A 9425-nucleotide genomic window follows, 5' to 3' on the forward strand; every position below is an offset into this window, starting at 1 on the left:
GATTTGGAGACCTAACTTCTACAAATTCACCGTGACGAGAGGGCCCTGCTCTGTTTGAATCCCGCCAGTTCTGATGCAATTCAGGTCTGTCGTTACGATCATATCGTCTGTCGTCATGTCGGTAGATTCCATAGTTTCTTTCTTGTCGGTCACATGGTGGAGAATTTCTCCCTGAATCGTACCTGCGCGCTGGTCCGCTGTGTCTAAAGTTATTCTGTCTCCCTTGATAGTATTTATTTTGGTTCCCATATTGTCTGTTTCTCTTATTGTCTCTGTGATAGTCATTACCACGGAGAGGTGATCTTTCCCTGTAGTTATTACTACTCTGCCAACAGTTGTCATAAGGGTGGTGTCTGTTTTGGTCACGATTTGTGTTGTGAGAATAGCCTTGTCGTGTCAAGTTATTACTTCTTTCATCGCAGAATTGCGACGGATGTGACCTGTAATTGTTGTGTTCCTGGTTTCGCGTTCCGCGATTGTCAGTGTCAATTTCTAATTCTTGTAAGAGTCCCTGAAATGCTTCAATGTCGTCTTTGCAACTTCCTGCCATAATAATATGTCGTAAATGTTCAGGCAGTTTGATTAAGCAAATGCGGATGAGTTCTGAGGGGCTGTATGGGTTTGAAAGATACTGATTCTTATGCAATATGTCTTCAAAATATTTCATAAGACTGGAAAATTCAGATTGTTCGAAACGTTTCATCATTATGATGCTATGTTTTACTCGGTCTTGTGTGGCTTGAGACCAATATGCTGAGAGGAAGGCATGGTAAAACTCTCCTTCACTGTGGCAATCGTGAATGACCGATCGCATTCTTACAGCTGGTTCATTCTCCAAGTAGCCACACATAAATTCTAATCTGTGTTCTAACGACCAGTTGGGAGGAAAACAATGAGAGCATTGATGGAGCCATGCTTGTGGATGAATGTCGTTGCCAGAATTCTTAAATGTTTTGAATTTACGTGTAGTAATGAACAGCTTATAGTCAAAATCATCATGTCGTCGAGCCGCATATCGGTCATTGTTAGGTCGTGTCGGCCGTTCCATCTCAAAATTCGGTGCACATTGCCAATTTCATTCATAACTTCCGAAATGTCCTGTGTTATTATTTTGTGGCTGTTCCGTATTTCTGTGTCCCTCTTCCCGTATTGGGGCGCGAGTATCCTCTGAAATACGTAATTCTTGTATTACCTGTGTCAGCTGATCTTGTACTTCCCGGATTTCTCTTTTGTACTGTGTATTGATTTGATTTTGATTCTGTTTGAATTTTCTAATTTGTTCATACTCTTCAGTGTCAGTGAAGGCTACAGGTCTTGTGTCATTCAGATCATCATCTACCTTTGTAGATAAGTTGGTGACCTGATCCGAAAGTTCGGCTACTTTCTCCGATAGTGAACACATTTCCTCAGTGTGTTTTTCTGAACCAAGTTTCAGTGTGTCCATTTGTGTTGAAATCGAATCTACTGTTTCCTTTAAGTTTTCCTGAGTTTTGCAAGTTGCGTAACCAAATCGGTAGATGCAACTGAGTCAATTTTAGCCCACAAGGTCTCATGATTTTCATGAACAATGGTTTGCAGTTCTTTTATGGCTGCTTCGTGATTCTGTAATGCATTTTCATGCCGCGAAAAAATAGGTTGAAAATGCTCACAAATTTGTGTTTTTACGTCATTACAGACTTTTTGACATTTCGATTCAATGTTATGTAACTCAGTAGTTAAATCTTCACGTGTTTGTTCAAGTGTGTGGTGTCTAACTTTTGAAGATTTTGTTCCATTGTGTCTAACTGTTGCTGTGTTTGTCTCTGGTGTTGTTCCATTGTGTCTAACTTTTGAAGATTTTGTTCCATTGTGTCTAACTGTTGCTGTGTTTGTCTCTGGTGTTGTTCCATTGTGTCTAACTTTTTAAGATTTTGTTCCACTGTGTCTAACTTTTTAAGATTTTGTCCCATTTGTCTCTGATTATGTTCCATTTGTTGCATTAATTGCAATAATAATGTATTAGTGTCTGGAATCTGTTTCTCTACGCTTTTCGGCGGTGCATTTGCACCGGCAACATTCACATTTTGACAAGCAGAAAATGTGTCTTGACTTATTTGAGAAAACGGTGATGACCCAAAACCTGAATCTACAGTATTTGCGAAATTGTGTCCTGTCATTTCGGATTCCTGAGGCGAGCTGTTGCCGACCGATCGATCGATAATGCTTCCCTGTTCACTACCTGTTTCACTGTCTACACCATTGTTTGCAGACCGCTCCATTTCCCTATTCACAATTACCAAATTACTACTTTGAACATCAGTTAATTCACTACCCGGTGGCGCTAACACACTGCTTTCGTCTTCACTGTCATTTCTCAGTTTACTTTGGAGCCTAGTATTACGTTTTTCACACGCCATAATTGTCACAATATTTCACACGATAACACAGAAAAACACAATTTGAAGAGCAAAAATAAGAGAACACAGTAACATAACACTGAAAATAATATCTAGTTAATTGCAGCTGCGAAATACTTGGTGCAAATCTACATGCATGCCACAACTGTTTTACTGTACAACAATGAAATACTGCAACTACAAAGGAGATTTTCTCTACAATTACGCGCTAGCAATAAACAATAGCTACACTAATTACACAAACTACAAGAAAAAATCAGAAGATTCCAGTGAGGTATCCTCGGCTAAGAGTCGACATATGAAACGTCCCCTTTGAACAATTATACATGACTGTGCTTAAACTGACACACAATATTTTGTTAGCGCAACGCAATCTGACTTTCAAAATTCCCTACGAAAGTATGACCCTGACTAACATTAAACTATACCTTTCACAAATCACTTACCTCACAAAAGTCTTCGCTGCTCAAGCTACTGCAATACAGCAAGCGCCACTACTGCCAGCTAAATAAAAGATTCAAACTATGGAAGGCACTAACTACTGATAGGGATAGTTAGCAAATGAAAGATATTAATAGAGAACAAACAATGTATTTACCTTGATATCATCATATATAAATATAGCAGTTCATGACAAATTTCAAAACTCCGCCATCTCTCTCCCCACATCCACCACTGCTGGCGGCTCACCTCCAACTGTGCAACGCTATGCGCTGTTCACATCCAGCTGCCTAACACTACAATGGCGAGTATTACAACAATGCAAAGCAGCCACAGACTGCACACAGCACATCCAGTGGTTTTCATACAGAGGTGGCGTTACCAATAAAAACACCTAAACAGCCTACTTACAGTTTCTTCTCCATGAATTTTAATACCTACTCCGAATTTTTCTTTTGTTTCCTTTACTGCTTGCTCAATATACAGATTGAACAACATCGGGGAGAGGCTACAACCCTCTTTTACTCCCTTCCCAACCACTGCTTCCCTTTCACGTCCCCCGACTCTTATAACTGCCATCTGGTTTCTGTACAAATTGTAAATAGCCTTTCGCTCACTGTATTTTACCCCTGCCACCTTTAGAATTTGAAAGAGAGTATTCCAGTCAACATTGTCAAAAGCTTTCTCTAAGTCTACAAATGCTAGAAATGTAGGTTTGCCTTTCCTTAATCTTTCTTCTAAGATAAGTCGTAAGGTCAGTATTGCCTCACATGTTCCAACATTTCTGCAGAATCCAAACTGATCATCCCCGAGGTCCGCTTCTACCAGTTTTTCCATTCGTCTGTAAAGAATTCGTGTTAGTATTTTGCAGCTGTGACTTATTAAACCGATAGTTCGGTAATTTTCACATCTGTCAACACCTGCTTTCTTTGGGATTGGAATTATTATATTCTTCTTGAAGTGTGAGGGTATTTCGCCTGTTTCATACATCTTGCTCACCAGATGGTAGAGTTTTGTCAGGACTGGCTCTCCCAAGGCCGTCAGTAGTTCCAATGGAATGTTGTCTACTCCGGGGGCCTTGTTTCGACTCAGGTCTTTCAGTGCACTGTCAAACTCTTCACGCAGTATGATATCTCCCATTTCATCTTCATCTACATCCTCATCCATTTCCATAATATTGTCCTCAAGTACATCGCCCTTGTATAGATCCACTATATACTCCTTCCACCTTTCTGCTTTCCCTTCTTTGCTTAGAACTGGGTTTCCATCTTAGCTCTTGATATTCATACTAGTCGTTCTCTTATCTCCAAAGGTCTCTTTAATTTTCCTGTAGGCAGTATCTATCTTACCCCTAGTGAGACAGGCCTCTACATCCTTACATTTGTCCTGTAGCCATCCCTGCTTAGCCATTTTGCACTTCCTGTCTATCTCATTTTTGAGACGTTTGTATTCCTTTTTGCCTGCTTCATTTAGTGCATTTTTATATTTTCTCCTTTCATCAATTAAATTCAATATTTCTTCTGTTACCCAAGGATTTCTACTAGCCCTCGTCTTTTTACCTACTTGATCCTCTGCTGCCTTCGCTACTTCATCCCTCAAAGCTACCCATTCTTCTTCTACTGTATATCTTTCCCCAATTCCTGTCAATTGTTCCCTTATGCTCTCCCTGAAACTCTGTACAATCTCTGGTTCTTTCAGTTTATCCAGGTCCCAGCTCCTTAAATTCCCACCTTTTTGCAGTTTTTTCAGTTTTAATCTACAGGTCATAACCAATAGATTGTGGTCAGAGTCCACATCTGCCCCTGGAAATGTCTTACAATTTAAAACCTGGTTCCTAAATCTCTGTCTTACCATTATATAATCTATCTGATACCTTTTAGTATCTCCAGGGTTCTTCCATGTATACAACCTTCTTTCATGATTCTTAAACCAAGTATTAGCTATGATTATGTCGTGCTCTGTGCAAAATTCTACCAAGTGGCTCCCTCTTCCATTTCTTAGCCCCAATCCATATTCACCTACCATGTGTCCTTCTCTCCCTGTTCCTACACTCGAATTCCAGTCACACATGACTATTAAATTTTCGTCTCCCTTCACAATCTGAATAATTTCTTTTATTTCATCATTCATTTCTTCAATTTCTTCGTCATCTGCAGAGCTAGTTGGCATACAAACTTGCACTACTGTAGTAGGTGTGAGCTTCGTTCCTATCTTGGCCACAATAATGCGTTCACTATGCTGTTTGTAGTATATTATGATACAATTTATAATATAATAACCTATTTTATGCTAAAAGCATAAGTAGCTATAATCCTAGGTAAATAAATGTATTAAAATAATCATCTAATAATAATAAAATTACATTATAGGAATTTAAATTTAATTAAATGTAATATATTAATATAAATTTTATATATATATATATATATATATATTCAAATTATCCGAATTGAGATAATTTAATTAGAAATAACCAAAATAATACATAAACAAATTCAAAATTTTTTTTTAATTTATATACTAAATATAAATGGAGTGCCTGATTAAAGGGCTACCTTGATAGGGTAAATCAAGTAAATAAAAATTACCTTCATTAAAAATTACATAAGACAGAATTAAACTACCTCCTTTAATATCAAAAACTAATGGGCATCATACACCTTAATGTAAAAAGGTGAGCTAAACAAGCTAATGGGTTCATACCCAATTTATAGAGGTATCAATCCTTTCCTTTTTAATGACCAACAACTCAACAAAACTTCTCTTCCTATCAACATTAATGATAGGAACGATCCTGTCCATTTCATCAAACTCCTGATTCGGAGTTTGAATAGGACTTGAGATCAACTTACTTTCATTTATTCCACTCCTAACAAGAAATAAAAATATAACAATAAATGAGTCCTCAATTAAATATTTTATTGTCCAAGCAATAGCATTGACAATACTATTATTTTCAATTTTGCTGATTCAAATAGAGTATCCAATAGGGTGAGAAACAGAATTAATTCCCTCAATAATAATTAGATCTAGATTATTATTAACGATTGGGGCTGCACCCTTTCATTTCTGATTTCCAAAAGTAATAGGAGCTTCGAGATGAAATAACTGTTTAACATTAATAACATGACAAAAAATTGCCCCAATAATGGTATTATCCTATTGTATTCAACTAAGAACTTTCATTTGAACAATTATCACTCTAAGAATTATTATTGGGGCAATAGGTGGCTTAAATCAAATATCTCTACGCCAACTTCTAGCATTTCCTCAATTAACATTTAGGGTGAATAATTAGATCCCTAACAGTCAGAGAAAACATCTGAGAACTATATTTTATTATTTACTCACTATTAGGATTAATTATGGTCTTATTATTTAAGCAAATAAATCTATTTTTTATAAACCAAATATATTCAGCCAGAAATATAAAAACTGAAATTAAATTCATAATATTTCTATCTCTCCGATCCCTAGGTGGTTTACCACCATTCCTTGGATTTCTACCAAAATGAATTGTAATACAATCATTAATAGAAAATAACATAACAACTATTATAACCATTATGGTTGTATTAACTACAATTACACTTTATTATTATATACGTATTAGATTCTCAGCCCTAATTATGTCATACACAGAAAATTCATGATCTATAAAAATATAGTCTCAAAAATCAAGAATTATTCTTCCTATAACAGTAAAAATTTCAACAATACGATTAATCTCAACATCAACCTTAATCTCATTATACTAAGGACTTAAGTTAATTAAACTAATAACCTTCAAAGTTATAATTAAAAGAATAACCTTTTAGGCCTTAGTAAAATTTTACACCTCTAGAATTGCAGTCTAGAATCATAATTGAATATAAGACCTAAAACATGGAAAGAGACAAACATCTCATAAGTAGATTTACAGTCTACCACCTAAAATTCAGCCATCTTACCACAAAAATGATTATTCTCAACAAACCGTAAGGATATTGGTACTTTATACTTCTTATCTGGAACGTGAGCAGGAATAGTAGGAACATGAATAAGAATACTTATTCGTGCTGAACTTGGTCAACCAGGATCTCTAATTGGAGATGACCAAATTTATAATGTTATTACTACAGCCCACGCATTTGTAATAATTTTTTTTTATAGTAATACCTATTATAATTGGTGGATTTGGTAAGTGACTTGTACCATTAGTAATTGGTGCCCCAGATATAGCATTTCCACGAATAAATAATTTCAGTTTTTGATTGCTACCACCTTCATTGACCCTACTTCTTACATCTTCTATGGTAGATAACGGTGCTGGTACAGGAAGAACAGTTCACCCCCTCTTGCTGGAGCTATCGCACATGGGCGTGCATCTGTAGACCTAGCTATTTTTTCACTCCACTTAGCAGGTGTATCATCTATTCTTGGTGCAGTAAACTTCATTACAACAGCTATTAATATATGATCAGAAAGTATAAATCTAGATCAAACACCTTTATTTGTATGATCTGTAGCTATTACAGCCCTTCTCCTCCTTCTTTCACTTCCAATATTAGCGGTAGCTATTACTATACTATTAACAGACCGAAATTTAAATACATCATTCTTTGACCCTGCAGGAGGAAGTGACCCAATTCTATATTAACACCTATTTTGATTCTTTGGACACCCAGAAGTTTACATTTTAATTCTACCAGGATTTGGGATTATCTCTCACATTGTATGTCAAGAAAGAGGTAAATTGAATCATTTGGAACATTGGGAATAATTTATGCTATATTATCAATTGGGCTAATAGGATTTATTGTATGAGCACATCACATATTCACAGTAGGAATAGATGTTGTCACACGAGCATACTTTACATCAGCAGCAATAATTATTGCTGTACCTACAGGAAATAAGGTATTCAGCTACACTTGAAACGTCCCCTTAGAACAATTATGCACGACTTCCTTAAACTAACACAATATTTTTAGCGCAACGCAAGCTGACTTTCAAAAATCCCTACAAAAGGATGGCCCTGACTAACGTTAACCAATACCTTTCACAAATCACATACCTCACAAAAATCTTCGTTACTCTAGCTACAGCAACACAGCGAGTGCCACTACTGCCAGCTAATTAAAAGATTCAAACTACTGAGGGCACTAACTACTGATAGGCATAGTTAGCAAATGAAAGATTTTGATAGAGAACAAACAATGTATTTACCATAATAGTCATAATATATATAGCAGTTCATGACAAATTTCAAAACTCCGCTCTCTCTCTCTCCCCACATCCACCACTGCTGGTGGCTCACCTCCAACTGCGCAATGCTATGCGCTGTTCACATCCAGCTGCCGCTGCCCAACACTACAATGGCAGACAACAATGCAAACTACCCACAGACAGCACACAGCACAGCCAGCGAATTTTCATATAGAGCGCTATGTGGCGTAACCAATAAGAAAACATAAACAGCCTACTTACATAGCCCCCATGCTCCCCATAAAAAATTTTACAAATTGTTTTGGTCAGTATCCAATAATGATTTGATAAAATTATTCATAATTATAATAACAAAGATATCAAATGCACACACTTATTGATACAATGTTGGTCAAAACCAAAAATTTTCTCACAGTCCATAAAGACAGTCCTCATCATGCATCACAGTAAAATTGCAGTGTTTTCCTCAAAGTCTAAGCAGTAAAAGAAAATGCACACAGAAGTAGTGGATTTCCATGCTGTCTTGAAGAAGTAGTGTTGTCCTTCCAATGGAGAGACAGTGCTGACTCTTGACATGCAGACAAGTAATGGGTCACAACAGAGCAAACCCACAGCAGAGTCAATCGAAGTTTTGAAGAGTATTGGTAGGTCTTCACAGAGCAGACCCACTGTAGTCCAGGTAGAGATTACGGTATTGGTGGGCCTCCAGAGGCGCAGACCCACTGCAGTCCTTGTAGAAATAATGGTACTGGTGAGTCAGCAAAGACGCAGACCCACTGTAGTCCATGTAGAGACGGCCAGCAGCCATCTGTTGCAAATGTGCAGGTGCGCAATCACCATCGAAGAGTCTTGCAGACAATATAGCAAGTCCATAAACCACCACTTGTGCACTCACAAAGTTTCTGGAATTGTCCTTAGAACCAGCAATGCTGTTAACCAGTCCCTTGCTGAATTATTAACACACGTGCAAACACTATCAGTCCCTACTATGACCAACAGAAATGTGTGCAGTGAAATGTAACTTAATTTGATGATCCGGTGTCAATTACAATTGTATAACAAAAGAATACAATAACAAAGGTACAAAGTACATCATTAAAGAATGTAACAATACAGATAACATTTGTAGTAAAACAGGCTTTACAAAAGAATCGAAATAACATATACATCAGTGTTACAGGAATTATGACATAAGTAAATATATAAAATAATGAGAATAGTTTTCGAAACATTAATTTCACACATGAACATTGAAACAGAACAGAATTGTAAACAACTTTACAAAAAAAATAACATATTATTAATGCAACTTATATTTGAGGATAACAGTATTCCTCGTCATAGTGAATATAGCTTAGTACTAGAAAAATTCTACAACAT

This window comes from Schistocerca americana, chromosome X, assembly GCF_021461395.2.
Source record: "Schistocerca americana isolate TAMUIC-IGC-003095 chromosome X, iqSchAmer2.1, whole genome shotgun sequence".
NCBI lineage: Eukaryota > Metazoa > Arthropoda > Insecta > Orthoptera > Acrididae > Schistocerca > Schistocerca americana.